The sequence below is a fragment of the Tachysurus fulvidraco genome, chromosome 9, assembly GCF_022655615.1.
Source record: "Tachysurus fulvidraco isolate hzauxx_2018 chromosome 9, HZAU_PFXX_2.0, whole genome shotgun sequence".
Classification (NCBI taxonomy): Eukaryota; Metazoa; Chordata; class Actinopteri; order Siluriformes; family Bagridae; genus Tachysurus; species Tachysurus fulvidraco.
The window spans coordinates 19,110,026-19,127,776 of NC_062526.1; the positions used below are offsets into that span (position 1 = coordinate 19,110,026).

General features: G+C 39.1%; 1 protein-coding gene and 1 long non-coding RNA gene across 17 annotated transcripts in view; one reads left to right on the top strand and one right to left on the bottom strand.

The window, feature by feature from the left end:
- Positions 1-17,751, bottom strand: part of LOC113637378 (interaptin-like) — a 482,239-nt gene that overhangs the window by 135,996 nt on the left and 328,492 nt on the right. The gene's annotated exons all lie outside the window — the stretch shown is intronic.
- On the top strand, positions 9,967-12,390 carry LOC125145492. Its single transcript, XR_007143878.1, has 3 exons — positions 9,967-10,065; positions 10,958-11,064; positions 12,356-12,390. It is a non-coding gene; the product is annotated as an uncharacterized LOC125145492 (long non-coding RNA).

Sequence of the window (17,751 nt, forward strand, 5' to 3'; positions counted from 1 at the left end):
TTATTAATCTTTCCTTAATTTGTCAATCCATTAATTTTTGCTTCTAAAATTAATACGTTGTTTGGTTGTGGAACATTCTGTGATAGCGCTTTCACCAGCAGAGGTCCTCATCGAGCTCTGATTTGAAAAGCTTTGAGTAATGAACCTTTTTCCGATACAGTTGGGTTGAAAGCTTCACTGCTTCAAGAAAGCTTCACTTCGCCACCTTATTCTTGGTTCTCGACCATGTTCGTTTCCTCATTGTTCATCCATTTTCAACAATTGTAAATCTGTGTTTTTGCTCTTATTACATACACACACCAATTTAAAGGTTCACGAGATTCAGCCTTGACCTATTTAAGAGAACTAGTTGATTATTAGTAGATCTGAAGGTGTACACACCCCTTCATTAGTGGCAGTCAAGGTTCATCTGCACAATTCATCAGTTCAAGACACATTTACAAGAAAAGTTTAATAGAACTGTGAAGAAGAAGAAGAAGAAGAAGAAGAAGAAGAAGAGCTTGACAAATTTTGACAACTGGTTTAACCATTTTGCACTCAGTGACTTGTGCAGTGAACTGATGCCTAAATGTTTTGGGGGTTCAGACCATTTAGGTGAAACCAGTATAATACATTTTGATCAACAACTGATAATGTAGGAAACAGCAGACACTTGTACACAATCCATTAAATGATGTACCAAAGCATTCACAATTTGATCAAAGCAAAGAGAAATGTTCTTATGATGAGCAACTGAAAAATACAGTTTTTCTCAGTCACTTCTCAGATCAGAAACGTTCCAAAGCGACTGAGAAAAACTGTATTTTTCAATTTCAAATTGAAACATATGACATTGTAAACCAGCATTTTGGCTTTTTAAACAACAATCTGTCCCTGACTCAAGAAGAGCTCAGATTCTCTGCATTGAACTTCAATATGAACTAGGGCTGAAACTCGATTACAAAAGTGAATCGAGGCAAATTCCTCTGCCTTGAAGCCTCTTTTAATTCATTTTACAGCTCACGTCACGTTCTTGTGCAATTATTTTGTGTGTGTGTGAGAGAGAGAGAGGGAGAGAGACAACCTGCTTACGTCAAAGTTAGGGATCTTTTGATTTTGTGGGTGCTTGCTAGCACGGGCTACAAAACGGAAGGGCGCGATAACAATGTCAATGAGCAAAGAGAACTACAGAAAATGTCCAAAGGAAACATTGCTTCAAAGCTCAGGGCAAGCCTCAGTTCTGAGCATGTTGATATGTTTACCTTTCTTCATTGCAATCATATGCTCCTTTATAAACTTTTAAAGCACACACATGTTGAGAAAGAGACTGTTACATTCTGATTAACATATATACTTAAAGCACTCTGTGCAATACCATGCATGGTCTCTAGTTCCAAGTTCCTGTCCATGTTTTTGTCACTTAGGGTGCTTTCACACCTGCCTTGTTTAGTTCGGTTGAATCGTACCAGAGTTCGATTGCACATTTGGTGCGGTTCGTTTGGGCAGGTGAGAATGCAGCAATCGAACTCTGGTGCGCACCAAAAGCGGACCAAACAAGCTTACCGAGACCTCCTTGAAGAGGTGGTCTCGGTACGCTTTCAAACCAACTCTGGTACGGTTCGTTTCTGGTGAGAACACGATCCAAGATTGAATAGACCTAACTTCAAAAAGTATTGCGCATTTTGGACTAAACCAGCTGCCGTAGTGGGTTGTTGGCAACATTTTCAGAAGATGAGCATGTCACAGTTTCGCAAAAGTAATGCTCACCGCCTCCTGAAGTGTCTTACGATGCGTCTTCGCCGTTTGCAGTGCATTAAAATGATATTTTCAAGCCGATGTAGTAGATTACAACCACGAAACATAATTGCGTGCAGTCGTCTCTCCATGGTGCATGCTGTATTTTCCTGTATTTTCCTCTTTTTGTTTACTTCCGGAGTTTCGTTGAAATTTCCCGCATGTTTATTCTGACTAATCGAGAAGCAGTTTAGGAAATACAAAGACATGTGGCCAATGAGTGATGTGGATGTTATCACATGACTGCATTTTGATTCGTTTCAACTGGTGCGGAACAGAACGATCAGTGTGTGAAAAGGAACCAAAAACTGCTAAAAAGCTACAATGTATCATTTTTTGCTTTTTGGACCAAATGAACCGAACTATAGGTGTGAAAGCACCCTTAAATACCACAAAGCATTCCAAGAAGACAGTAAAGTTTTATGTTATGCCTGAGCTGTAGATTTAAAATCTTTTAGTTCTGAAGTTAAGTTGCATGACTTAAAGGCAGTATTATTATTATTTATTTGTTTGTTTGTTTGTTTGTTTTAATGTGTGCCTTAGTTTTGATACTTTAACAAAGTAATTTGAAAGTAATTAATGTTTTTGTTTTTGCATCTCAGAAAAGGGTTCATTTAAAACCCAGAATGTTTGACACTGAAATGTACTTAATTCTTCTCAGTCAACTTTGTCATTGTTCACAGTACAAGTACAGACAGAGAAACAATGGGTATCTAAATGTTTATTTGTGATAGAAAATATTGTTGTATACATTGCATACTATGCATTTTAAAAAATAAAAGTTCATTTTTCTAAAAAAAGGAAACCAATTATTTGTTCATTTTAAGAGACCCATCTTATTTTCTCTTATATATTTAATATTGCTTTTTAATTAAGCAAAAATACATTTTATCCGTTTACTCAATTAATCTATGAAATTTTCGGTAGAATACACGATTACTAAAATATTCGGTAGCTACAGCCCTAATATGAACACAATCGGTGGTCCAGCTCTGCCACCAGTCTGTCAATCACCTGTATAAAAACGCTTGAAGAAAACAGATCTCGCCCTGACGTCATTTTGCGCTTTGTCTGTCGTTGTAAGTCCGCTTTATACACCGCAGACACTGTAGGAGACATCTGCTTTGCCGTTGCCTCAAAACTGTCACATTGTTTTCTGAGCTCTGCCACAAAGTCCCTCAGTGATCTTAACAAATCTACAGCAACACACAAGTCAGTATCAACACTCTGGGGGATTGTGTTCATCTTATAAAATGGCTGCAGTGTTGTGTTCCACAAGTTACACAGAAAAGCAATTTCCAGTTTATCCATTATCTTGTTTAGTCGACTGGCTTCATCACGAGTGGTCACTTGGTGTTTAGTGTCATCAGCTATTGTTCTCATTGATTCTTGGATATTTGCATAATATAAACAGAGCGCTTTGGTGGCTTGTGCCTGCGCAGACCACCGCATGTCAGAGAGTGTTTTCAAGGTCTCTATTCTGCTGTTTGGTTGTAAACCAGCAGTGATGGTCTTCCATTGTGTTGGTGATCTCAAGCAAATTAAGCGTATAGGCAGCACACAGGACCCATTCAACTAAAGGGTTTTCTCTTCAGTTTGTGACTGCAAACCTTTATAGCAGCCACACATGAAGCTGGTGTTATCATAACATTGGCCTCTGCAATTATAAAAACATTTTTCCATCTTTTGTAAAGAGATGTGCAACAGATGTGCCACATCAGGGTTAGAAACAACACTGATTGAAAAGTATTTTGTGACCTTGATGTCATTCAGGATGTGACCAAGAACCTTCTGCCTTCAGCTGAATAAATTCTTCACAGGTCACATGAGAAAGATAAGAAGGGTGTCTTTTTCCTGCATTCCCAAGTTTCTCAATGTGTGCTATTAAGAAGGGACTGAACTGGGGAATTTATTCTAAAATTCCAATAAAATTCCTGTTGTTGGGATTAAAAAAAGCTGAGCTATGTCTGGAAATTGAACAACTGCTACCACCCTTTGTATCACTTCAGACCAGAACTCGTGCTCAGATTCAGATTGTTTCTTTAGCTCTGAGTCCTTTCTCTGCACCTTCTAGCAAATAATGTTGCATGGCTTTAAAGGTGTGTCTCAGAGCCTTCACGCTCCACTATGAGCTCTCTTGCATGTTTCTAATCATTAAAACTGTTTGTGAATATGTTGGTTTTATCTCCAAACATGTTACATGTAAAGCAAAACGTTTTTCCTTTTATGAAGGAGAATACAAACCCCATTCTCTAGGCACACGCAAGTTTCCAAGTTCACGTCAGAAAGAGCTTTGAAAAAACTCACGTTTCTGGTGCTTATACACGTGTACTGAAGCCGACACATCAAAGTTTTTATTCTGACACAGTTCTGATCCATTTGGGGTCCAAATATTCTAAATATAAACTGTCTATTTTATCTTAAAATTGGATCTTAACATAAAGTCTCGTTTACGATTCTCTCAAAACAGGTCAGGTCAGTGTCAGGTCTTGCTGTGCCTATTCCTTACTCTTGCCGGCACCACCACCAGGTTAGATGGCAGACATTCTCAAGTAAAATTTTTCCAGGTCGATTATTTCGATTACGTTCCCATTAAAAACACTACCGCGTGTGGAGTCACGTGACCCCGCTCCGTTACGTTACATTATTCTGCCGACATGTCGAGCATGGAGAGCTTAAACACTCAGACAACTGGGCAACAAGAGCAGCTTGTATCAAAGAGAAACGCAGTCTCCGTTGTTTGGACACATTTTGGCTTCGGTAAGGATGACATCGAACAAAATGAAGTCAATTCGCGATCACATTCGCGAAGTCAAATCGCGGTCACATTTTTCTAAAACTGCACAGGACGGTGGACCCATTCTTGAGCCTTACTTTGCACTACATTGACGACGATTGGAAGCTGAGCCAAAGATGCCTTAAGACGGCATATTTTCCAGCCGAACACAGCAGATATGATTGCGCAAGGTCTGAAAGATATGCTTTCCAAATGGGACCTCGCGGAAGAAAAACTTTCAGCCATTACGACAGACAACGAGAAATGCACTGTTTAAAATATTATTTACAGGATATACAAGAGTTATTTTATTTAGAAGAGACTGCTTACTTTCTACTTTTAATATGAAAAACATTGAAAATAATTTATTTTGTTTCCGAAAGTGCAAGTTATTTATTTTTATTTTTTTTATAAGAACAAAGTGACTGTTCGTTGTAGGCAATGTGTGGTTTAATTTCAGTTGTTCAAGATTGATGTTCAATAAATAATCATAGATAGTAGATAGTGTGTGTTTCCTTCAATTATTTTAAAATCAAGTAATGCACCCGTCATTCAAAAATCTCACTTGTAATATGTGAGCATAGTTCACTGACAAGTTTTGTTTAGTAAATATGAGGCTCCGGAGCCACAAGTGGCTCTTTCATCTCTCTGCTGCGGCTCCCTGAAGATTTGGAAAATAAATATTTAATTTAAATTTATTTTATTTTAGTTAGTTAAAAAAAAAAAAGTAAGATTATAACTGCCACTTGGGAAATCCGACAAACAGAAGCGGACGCATTTTTAGTTTGCTGCTGCTTGCAAGTTAAAATTTTGATGTCATGCAGGACTATCAAGTGTCACGCATTGAGAGTGACAGTCACTCATTTGGGCCACACATCGTATTTCTCACGCAGAAAAACTTTTTGACTATTTATCATATATTTAACATGCCGCAGCGCCCAAAATGTATCAGTCCGCACCGCTATCTCTATGGAACCGGGCAGGAATCAAGCGCGTCTCAGTTCTTAGTCGAGCCTGACACTTATCAGCCAATCAGAAAATAGCTCTATCTGGGTAAGATTTAACGCAACAACCAATGAAAAAAAATTGGGGTTGCAGGGGGGTTGGAGATGTCACACTTGCCTGTCTTCAAAACTTGAGAGCCGAAGATGACTCAATTAAACATTGAACATTTTATTTGAAAGTAACCTTCAACTCAGCGTCTTTTCTGTTAAGGTTAGTTCAAACTGTTCAAAATATTTTTGTTTGCTTGCAGAAATAACATTTTGTTTACTCGGTAGCAGTTCATTGATTTCATAAATACAACACACTACAGTTTTTTCTATACTTTCCATAAAGGTAAAAAACGATATATGCAGTGTTCTTCATTTTAGATGTCAAAAGGGTTTTGTGGCTACCTGTGTTTTTTTTTTCTGTGGGAAACGGGTCCAAATGCCTCTGAGTGTTTAAGGTTGCCGACCCCTGATCTAGCATCTTCTAAAAGCTGACTAACACGAGTTGTTACAAAGGTGTTTGTGTCTGCAGGCTTGAAATATCCTGTGAGTTTGGGGATTTTTGTTAAGCTGCTGGTTGTGTTGTTCTATCAATTTGTACACGTTTCTTTTTTGTGCCGCTCTCGTGCTTCTTGAAATCTTCCATCTTTCACACTATATGTTTGTATGCAGTCACTGCTTACTGGTTGATGGAAGGATGCACCCATTATCCAATCAGCAGCAATTACACAACCAATTTCTTTTATATATATTTTAGTTGAGTGTATTATTATTATTATTATTATCATCTGCAAACCTAAAAATCTTTTTAAAAATAAATGTTTAAATAAATGTTTAACAAATAAATATTAAATGAAAGTAAAGTGTCTCCTGCTTTATTCTCCACCTGTACAGTGCTGATGGTGGTGTTGTGTCTCCTCAGCCATGCAGCTCTGCAGCCTTCATCACTGTCTCCTCTTCTTCCTCATCCGAACATTCACTCTTGGTAAGTGTCGTTACTATACAATAAACACTACACACTATACATTAAACACTATACAATAAACACTACACACTATACAATAAACACTACACAATATACATTATACACTATACACTCACATTCACTACTGGTCGGTGTCAGTGCACTCTAATTACACAAAAAAACACAAAACAACACTACACACTGCACATTACACACTATAACTACACAATATACACTACACAATGTACACTGCACATTACACACTATAACTACACAATATACACTACACAATGTACACTGCACATTACACACTATAACTACACAATATACACTACACACTACACATTACACACTATAACTACACAAAAACCACTACACACTGTACACTGCACATTACACACTGTAACTACACAATATAGACTACACACTCTCACTTTATTCTCTCTTTCAGCTCCTGTCTCAGCTCTTGAGATCTGTTCTACACGGGGGAAGCTTCATCAGCCAGTGACGCTCTCATGTACATCTACATGTTCTGGTTCATTGATATGGAACTTATATTATAGTCGTGATGTTGTCCTGGCTGAGTGTAATCCGACATCATGCTGGGCAGACAAGGGATTTAGTATCTCTCATGATAAATACCTGAAGGGAGATTTCTCTCTCACCATCACTAAAGCTGATTACAGTCAGAGGAACGTGTACGCATGTGAATGTAGAGACTCAGACTACGCTCTTGTGCGCCTTGTCATAGAGAGTAAGTGTCTTTATCTCTTCTTCTACTGATAAAACCTTCATTGTGAATTATTAGGATCATAATGAGAGTGAAGTTCATCAAACAGTGAGGGTTTAATACTGAAATGACTCACATCGATTCAGACCTCAGACGTAACAACAGACTTCAGCTCTATTCAGAAGTTATGTGAGAGTCACACGTGTGGGAGGAGTTTATCTAAAACAGAGACGTGTCTCAGTTCCACTTTTTCTGTCCTGACTTCAGCTCGAGTGATTCGTCAGGATTAAGTCCAGCGCTGCGTCTGAGAGTTTGATGGAACTACAAAATGTCAGAGTGACAGGGTTCATATAAGGTGCTTAAAGTAAACATTTAGAGATTTAAAGTCTGGTCAAATTGAAAATTTGTGCTTATAATGAACTAAAAAAAATAAGTTAATTGATAATGAGTTAATTCCTTACACAAACTGCTGTAATTCAGAAATGGCTGTTTGACTGATATGAAAAGTGTCACCTTACAGTCACTTTATCTAGTTTTATGTGGAACGTAAGACTGAGACTGAGGCTGTGTTTACACTGAAAGTCTTCATGCACAGATCATATCTTTTTATTTATTTTTTTTGTCTCATCTGTTTACATTCACGACAATAGACACGACTGGTATCTGATATCTGTGTTTACATTAATAACCATACAAAATGACTGATGGTGATAACTTTACTATGCACACGGCAGACCCTCTGCTTCTGAATAAATGTGCTATTATTTTTATTTAATTTTTTATATGTATATACAGTATATTATATTTCACATCCAGTGCCCATGATACTTGCTTGCATTAAGTTGTCATGGAGGTATTGAATATGACTGGATGGATGTAGACTAGAGGCCTTCTCGGGTCTAAAGAAATGTACCCGACCCGAAGTGACCCGGTTCACTTTTTACCCGAACCCGACGTGCATAATTATTTTTTCTTTTTTAAGAAAGACCCGACCCGAGTCAAACCCGAAAAAAATAGACCCGAGTCCAACCCGACCCGTTAGCAATTTTTTTTAACCCGACTGGACCTGAATGTTGCATAACTCTACACTAAAGTAACCGCTACAGCATGGATTCACAATTGATTGACAGGTCTGTTTAAACGAAAATTAGCTTACCACCAGCAACACGTCGCCAGCCACATGTCGCAAGCGGTCTTGGCAAAAAGAGGAGAGGTTGGAAAAGGACTCGAGTCGATGCACACATGCGAGATACAGTAGTTCGGGTCTTCTCGGGTCCGTTCGGTAAAAACACATTCATTTTAAATTACCCGAGACCCAATGCCGCTATTATTATACCCAACCCGTGTCCGAGGTACACGTGAAACTTTTAGACACGAACTCACTTGGTTCTCTAAGTGGACTCGTGAAGACCTCTAATGTAGACCCCAAAATAAAGGTTATTTTTGTTTGATATTTATCTATGGCTTATTAGATGTGGAGTTCTGCAGTGACAAAAAGAAGCAGGAGATTACATTTATTTCAATGTTTTTAAAAATAAATTTATTTAAGTGCAAGCGTGTGAGAGAGAGAGAGAGAGAGAGAGAGGGAGAGAGAGAGAGAGAGAGAGAGAGAGAGAGAGAGACCGTATGTGAGCAAGAGAAGGTTACACTTTGGTTTAATCCAAAAAAGAAAAAACAGTAAAGTTATCGCCTCATTGAAACATTATGTAGCTTTCAGTAATGAAGCTTATTTTTTAATAAAATTCACCAGGTAGAGATTAAAAAGCAGCTGCTGAATGTGTTTTCTTTCCAATAGGAAAAGATATATAAAATTTCTGCTTCTTTATACAACATTAAACTCTACCTGTCTTTGTGAGCAAGTTTCACTCTCGCCTTGTGATGGCTTGGAATTCCAAGAGAAATCAGACATGTGTTTAGACGTAGGTCAGATGTCCAGATATCAGATATATATCTGATTAAATACCACATTTGGAAGTGGCTCTGATCAGATGAGAAACATTTCAGGTGTTCAATATGTTGTCTGTTGGTCTTGAAAATAAAAAAATAGCTGCTAGAAAAAGTGCTGAAAAGTCCTTCATGTTCATTAAGTGATGCCTTTATGAACCCTGAAGTGAACTGTGTGTTTTGTCTGTAAATAAAATCACACACACTGTGGAGTGTCATTGAAGGACAAACTGAAATAAATAGCATTATTAATAAATAAATATCATTATTAAATAAATATCATTATTAATAAATAAATATCATTGTCCCTTTAAAGTCCACTAAATGATTTCACACCTTTTTTTTACTAAATGTTTTATCAGAGACATTAAAGGTGAGGGTCTGTGGTTAAATTATGTCGATTAGAAACTACTGAAAAACTCAGAAATCTGTCAGCGTCACAGGTGGTGAAGTTCATGCAGGTGATGTTCAGAATCTGAAACAGACTTAAGGTGCTGAGGAAACCCGACTCTGAACACCAGGAACTTCCCCACATCAACACTGCAGTCTGACTGTAAGCCTTTATGTTTGTGTCTAAATCTCCTGATGTTTTTTTCTCCTCAGCTGTGTTCACACCAGTTCAGATGAAGTATGATGAAGATCTGAAGCTGAAGGTGTCTGTACCAGAGCCAGTGGAGGTGATTTATAACAGTGATGCAGCTGATAAAGTGATCTGCAGTGTGACTAACGGCTCACTACAGTGTAAAGATGATTACAGACACAGAACATCACTCACTTACCCTGAGCTTCACACTGGGTCACATGATGCCGAGGGATAGTGGAAGTTACACCATCCGGGACACCAAGAATAAAGAAGACATTGAGATATACGCCGTGTCTGTGGAAGGTACGTCTCAGTGTGGTCTGTAACATAAAGAGTTTAACACTGAATTATAGGACACACGTCACTCCATAACTGACAGCAGAAATTATTTAGATTTCTAATAAGAATTCTATTAAATGTGGCACGAATCCAGTGAATAGAAATCGTCTCAGAATGAAATACCACGTCATCAGTATTTATTAACACGTGATCTTGAAAAGCATCCAGGACTTATTAGATTTTATTTGAGATCTTTTAGTATCAGTATCTTTCCTGTACAAACTGATGTGATGACCCAAAACTCCATGATTCTGACTAACTGCTGCCCATCTTGTAGCTCTGTAACTAGTCGAGTCTCTGCTGTAACTGTCCTTTAGCCACATTGCATTCTGGGACTTTGAGTCTGACACTTGGTCCAGCAGCTCCAGTCTGTCTACACTGACTCATTACTACGACTCTGAACATTGAGTGTTTTATTGTGATTCTTTCCACATTAAACTCCACCTGTAACTGTGCAGCAATCACATTAACAGTGTCCTCCCTGTGACATCAGAACAACAGACACCTGAACTTTACAACACAACAACAATAGCAGCAGAACTCTGGACTGGTTCATACAAAAGCCTTCACATTAAAGACAGTGGAATAAATACACAGCTCTTCTGTGGAGGGTTAAATAAATGTCCATTCTGAAGATTTATGGAGCTTCAGTTTGTGCACAGGGACAAGAGTCGCTCTGTAGTGAAGAAAACACACTTCATTCAGCACCTGTGTGTGTGTGTGTGTGTGTGTGTGTGTGTGTTTGTGTGTGTGTGTGTGTGTGTGTTGTGTGTGTGTGTGTGTGTGTGTGTGTGTGTGTGTGTGTGTGTGTGTGTGTGTGTGTGTGTGTGTGTGTGTGTGTGTGTGTGTGTTATAGAAAAGCCTGGTTTTCCTGCATGGGGGATTGTACTGATACTGATTCTGCTCTGCTGCTGTGTTGGAGCAGGTATATTCCTACTGTATAAACGCCATATGAGAAAACAGGTAAGACTGTGTGTGTGTGTGTGTGTGTGTGTGTGTGTGTGTGTGTGTGTGTGTGTGTGTGTGTGTGTGTGTGTGTGTGTGTGTGTGTGTGTGTGATCTGCTTCCCCCTTTAAACATGATGTTTATTTCCTTGTTGTGTTTTAAACTGGGTTTTGTGTTTGGTTCTGTGAGATTCCAGAAAAGAACAAGATCTTCCTGAGAGACTTTTTACTGAAGAAGAACAAACATAAAACTTTTCCTACAGGATATGATGTAATCTTTACCCACATGTCCCCTGAGACAGGATCTATCTTACCTCAAGTTATTTCTACTGCATGTTGTATAGAAGGGAAAACACACACTGATGTTTCAAGACACACACATACACACACACACACACACACACACACACACAGAGAGAGACTGTAAAACATCATTGACAGTACTGAGGATTCAGAGTAAAATCCTAGAGACTCAGTCTGAACACAGGCTGAACACAGGCTGAACACACACTTCTCCTCCAGGCTACTAGGTGAATCAGGCTCTGCTGAGTTGGTTCTTGCTGAAATCTAGTGGTTGTCTGCAGGAACCTCCATAAACACGCACTACTCCATAGATCGTGCGTGCGTGTGGGCGAGTGTGTGTGATCTGCCACCTCTTTTTTAGAGTAAAATCCCAGAGACTCTTCAGAATAATGCCATCACACACGTCCCAGGTCTCAGGGGGATTAGTGGTGTGTAAGAGGAGAAGGGAAGCAGAAGGTTTCTCCACATCTTCTCTCCTCTTACCTCCTGTTTAGATCTGAATTATATACACATCATTTGTTCTTTTCTGAATCAGTCCCTTTTTTCTTCAAGGTGCTGACAAGCTTCTAAACAACAAACTACAGACGACTCGTCAGATTTAAACTACAGACGACTCTTTATTCTGTTCATCAAATTCATCTGTAGTTTTATTTAAACATCTGAACTGTTGAAGTCGTATTTGATTCATTTCACTGCTGTGTGAAGGGAACAAACATGTTTTCATAAAAAAGAGAGAAACTTTTAAACACATACAAAACTGTAACAGGGGCCTCTGTCCTGTGGGGAGTAAGGAGGGAATCAGTAGGACAGACGGACAGACAGACAGACAGACAGACAGACAGACAGGAGAAATGAGAGAGTGATTGTCAAAACTGTAAAAACTTTTTATTTTATTTACAATAAAAAACATTCACAGAAATTGTTGAGGAAATGTTGAACAAATAGATAATGTCTAAGTCACTAAAGATGCTGCTGTGTGTGTGTGTGTGTGTGTGTGTGTGTAACAGTTGGAGAGGCGACTGCAACAAGTGGACCAGCTTGTTTAGGGAGGAGGAACAGAGGAGAAGATCAGAGAAGCGGAGACGTCAGTCGAACAGCTGCAGCATCAGTACAACAAGACTGTATATGAACTCCAGGGTCACAGTGTTCTGCAGGGAAAAGAGGATTACAGCTGGTATGTTTCTTATTTGTTCTCTCTCTCTCTCTCTCTCTCTCTCCTCTTCTCGTCTCTCTCTTCTCTCTCTCACACACACACACACACACACACACACACAGTCTATCAGATTGTTAGAGTTTTTCTCTTTACACTTTATTCTGTTCATCTGTAGTTGTATATAAACATCAGTAAACTGTTTAAGTCGTATTTGATTCATTTCACTGCTGTGTGAAGAGAAGAAACATGTTTAACACACAACTAGAAATGAAGCAGAATTCTGGGAGCTTGTGTGAGCGTCTCTGGTAGGAAGCCCTGCTCTAAGGAGTTTATTTACACAACCAAAAGTAATGGAGACAATTCACTCTGACATTTCATAAAAAATACCCAAGACGTGGTTTAAACTGGACTTGTGAAGGAGAACTGAGGCAGCTGCTGATCAAGATGAAGGACCTGCAGAAGTGATCTCACATCCTCTCAGACTGAGTTAGGAAATTACCAAGAGACTTCATCAGTTACTCCACTGATCCTCTGGGAAATCTATCTGTACTTATAAACACACCTCCTGTAGAAGGAGACAATAAGAGATAAAGACATAATGTAATAAAGAGAAACAAGAGAGAGGAAGGGAGGAGAAGGGAAACCACACACACACACACACACATGACCCACTGAAAGCAAAACAGTTACACACACACACACACAATAAATAAAGAGAAAAGATGGAAATCTGCACAATATGGTGATCAATAATAATAATAATAATAATAATAATAATAATAATAATAATAGTGAAAAAGCAGAGAAACAACTGAAACATTACACAGTAAACCCAGTATAACTTTACTAAGAACACTGCACATGTGCGTACACACCAGTCAAGATACAATCACCAACATGGACGTAACTGTCTCTGAACACATATACAATAAGGTTTGTTCATGAAACACAGTTGAAGACTTTAAACTACCCTATCAGAGTCTCAGTCATAATAAACCATGACACAATCTTGATGCTAATTCACCATACTGACCTGTCTGTGATCAGATATTCACCAATCATATGATTCAGTCTGATGAGATACGAAGGAACTGAGATCTACTTTAGCTGAGTTCGGTGAGTTAAACTGTGTTTCCACATCGTCATCAGTAACATGCAGCCTGGCTGGAGGAAGAAACCCAAACTTCTCCCCAGGAATTTTGTCACGTAGCTGAAGGACGTCACTGACATCAGATGGAGCTTGTAGAGTTTTTACAGTGAGATCCAGAGTGGACTGTAACTCAGTGTCATCTGGAGTGAACACAGTCTGAACACAGTCTGAACACAGTCTGAACACACACTGAACACACACTGAACACACACTGCTCCTCCAGGCTACTAGGGGAATCAGGCTCTGCTGAGGAGGTTCTTGTTGGAGCAGGACGCTGTTGTGTCGTCTGTACATGAAAACCATCTTCATTAGGCCTAGTTTTCAGTTTCTGTTACACAAGATGAAGAAAAATAAAACACTAAACAAACTTTACTGTAAACAGAAATGTGCAGAAATGCTGAAATCTAGTGGACGTCTGCAGGAACCTCCATAAACACACATTACTCCATAGAAAAAGACCTCACACTGAAACTGTTCAGAGAAATGATGGATAAAGATATAATGACTAAATCACTAACAGAGAGTGTGTGTGTGTGTGTGTGTGTGTGTGTGTGTGTGTGTGTGTGTGTGTGTGTGTGTGTGTGTGTGTGTGTAACAGATAAAAAGGCATCTGCTACCTCTGGTACAACCTTTAAAGAAGCATGAAGAGTTGAAAAAGGAGGACACTGAAAATTTGGAGAGGAAGCTGAATTGGCTGATGTCCCTGTACAGGAAATCTGAACATTTTAATGATGTCTTGTTGCTCTGCATGGAACAGAGGTCACAGATTAGCTGGAACAGATTACAGTACAGCAAAGAAGAACCTTTTGTGACCAAGAGAAGTGAGGTATGTTTCCTGTTTGTTTACACACACACACACACACACACACACACACACACACACACACACACACACACTCGCACACTGTAAGAGACAAAGATTATTTTTTATTAATATTTGTATTTCTTAGTTTGAAATGTTTTTTTGGATACCACATGGCTAATTTCATGTGGGCAAATTTATAAGGTGTGGGAAGGCGAGGCCAAAAGGGGAAAACAGATGGATGATGGATATCATCACTGACCATAGCACAAGATCCCTTTCTACCACCAAGACAAGTTAATTTGTTAAAACATATAGTTTATTTTCTTTTCTTTTGATTTTTGTTTCAAATAAATATCATCACTTTACTTTATGTCCATCTCTCTTCATGTTTCTTTTTACGTGTCAATGATGCAACATGGTGGCTTTGTGGTTAGCACGTTTGCCTCACACCTCCAGGGTGTTCTCCCCTTGCCTCGGGAGTTGACAGAATCAGAGCACAAATCTTTTTCCTCAACAAACCCAAATGACTGGGACACTGTGGGTTCTCCTCTGGCTCAGAACGTGTTCTGTTGGTGTTCCAGTTCGACTGATGACTGAAAACTGATGATGATGAATAATTTATTGTAGAGATGAGTAAAGAAAATGTGATGAAATCTACCTGGACAGGTAGCAGTGCACTGGGACACCATGTCCAAGACCAAACTCTGTGTGGAGACACCTGCACATTTCTCACACTCAGATCCCTGTTTCACTCAGTTTCATCTGGATTTACCTTTTACTAACTGACACACTGAGCAGTGTCCAGAAAAGTGTTGAGTAAATAGATAACGATCTAAAAAGGCACTAAAGATTGTGTGTGTGTGTGTGTGTGTGTGTGTGTGTGTGTGTGTGTGTGTGTGTGTGTGTGTGTGTGTGTGTGTGACAGTTGCACAGGAAACTGCATCATGTGGAACAGCTTGTACAGCAGGCTAAAGCAGGGAAAGAGGAGAAGATCACAGAAGCAAATAAAGCAATAGATGAGTTGGAGCAGCAGTACAGCGACACTGAATATTCAAAAGAGGTCTTAAAGCTCTGTGGTGTAAAGAGGGAACAGCTGACCCCAGTGTATAGTGTATATCAAATATTTGACGAAGAGGTACGTTTCTTATTTGTTCACACACACACACACACACACACACACACGATGATGATGGTTTCTAACAGTCTGTCAGCTTTAGAGATCTTTGCCTTTACACTTTATTCTGTTCATCAGATTCATCTGTGGTTTTATTTAAACATCTGTATGAAAGGAATAAACATGTTTTATAAACAATAAAGGTGTGTGTGTGTGTGTGTGTGTGTGTGTGTGTGTGTGTGTGTGTGTGTGTGTGTGTAAAACATACACGAAGCTACTGTTAGCGCATTTGATAATGTACCTTAAGTATACTAATGTTTAATACACTTTTACTTTACCGCAATATGATCAATTATCAGCACACATGATAGTAGGTAGCTACATGCTAAGGCTTTTTTCTGTGTTTTTTCTGGGAAACGTGACCCGTATACAGTGACGTCAGACTCGGCTCTGTGACGGCTCTCTAACTGATGGAAAGGCAAACTGGTTCTTAGAAGGCTCGCCAATGGAACCAACTTTGAACCAACACCAGCTCTGAACCAACCAGAAATGATTTGTCGTGTGTGTGTGTGTGTGTGTGTGTGTGTGTGTGTGTGTGTGTGTGTGTGTGTGTGTGTGTGTGTGTGTGTGTGTGTGTGTGTATGTGTGTGTGTGTGTGAGAGAGAGAGAGTGGAGCAGGGTGAGAGCAGCATGGAGATCAAGTGTTGTGGAGAGAAGAGAATGAGTTAAAAGACCAACACACACACACACACACACACACACACACACACACACACACACACACTTTAGGAGTAACAGAATACATAATCCGGACTCAAAAATTGTGGATATGTTACAGTTCAAAGCAAAGTATCTTGAGTCCTGTAGATTTTGTAAAAAAAAAAAAAAAAAGTCATGTTCATGTGTCTGCTGTAAACGTCGTTAATGTTGTTTTGATTGTAACGATGTTTTCTTGTGTTTAACGTCTTTAACATTTTACATTTGAAGAAGAAAATGTAAAAGCTGTTACACCAATAATATGATTAATATGAACATGTTGGGGCACGTTGGCTTAGTGCTTAGCACGTTCACCTCACACCTCCAGGGTTGGGGGATCGATTCCCATCTCCACCTTGTGTGTGTGGAGTTTGCATGTTCTCCCCGTGCCTCGGGGGTTTCCTCCGGGTACTCCGGTTTCCTCCCCCCGGTCCAAAGACATGCATGGTAGGTTGATTGGCATCTCTGGAAAATTGTCCGTAGTGTGTGAATGCGTGAGTGAATGAGAGTGTGTGTGTGTGTGCCCTGCGATGGGTTGGCACTCCGTCCAGGGTGTATCCTGCCTTGATGCCCGATGACGCCTGAGATAGGCACAGGCTCCCCGTGACCCGAGAAGTTCGGATAAGCGGTAGAAAATGAATAAATGAACATGTTGATTAACAAAGCTTCATGCTATAAAATGAATGTGGTGATTTTACAGTTTTTATTCAGATTGTAGATTGTGTGTCAGTGTTTTTGAAGGTTTTTGTCATTTTACTGCAATCTTTTTTTTTTTTACATTTATTTGAATAAACTAACCCATAATGTAGATGTTATTGTAGAGTTTGACCACAGGAACTGAAGATGTATTGAAGCTGTGAGGAAAGTGCAGATGATAATAGAGAAGAGATTTTGGTGCTTTTCTTGTGGACAGAATGAAGCTCTAGACATAAGAAGTAACTAAATGAACAGACTGATGTTCCTGAGCCGTGTCTTCAGACTAACACCGTCAGGATGAAACTCTGCAGACGTTCTGAAGTTTCTCTCAGCAGATTTACTCTGATCTTTGTTTCATGATGAACACAATTCACTTCATCTCTTCTCACTGGATTTGCTTGAGTAAAAAAAGCTTTTCTGTATTTTGTGTCGCAGAAACATTTCTGTGGTGTAAAAATGTTTGTGCTGCATGTTTTATATTTAAGGGCAGCGTCACTGTTTTTATAGCTTCCACACTAACACATTTACAGCTACACAAACTTATACACAAACATATAAACTCTTATACACACACTTACAGCTGCATGTATCATTTACTCTGTATGTGCTTTTAAAGGCAGAATAAATAAAAGTGTCTTAGATCATTTTACATTTCTGTTGACTTTATTTAATCTAAATGTAATCTCTCTCTCTCACACACACACAGACACACACACACCTGTTGTTCCT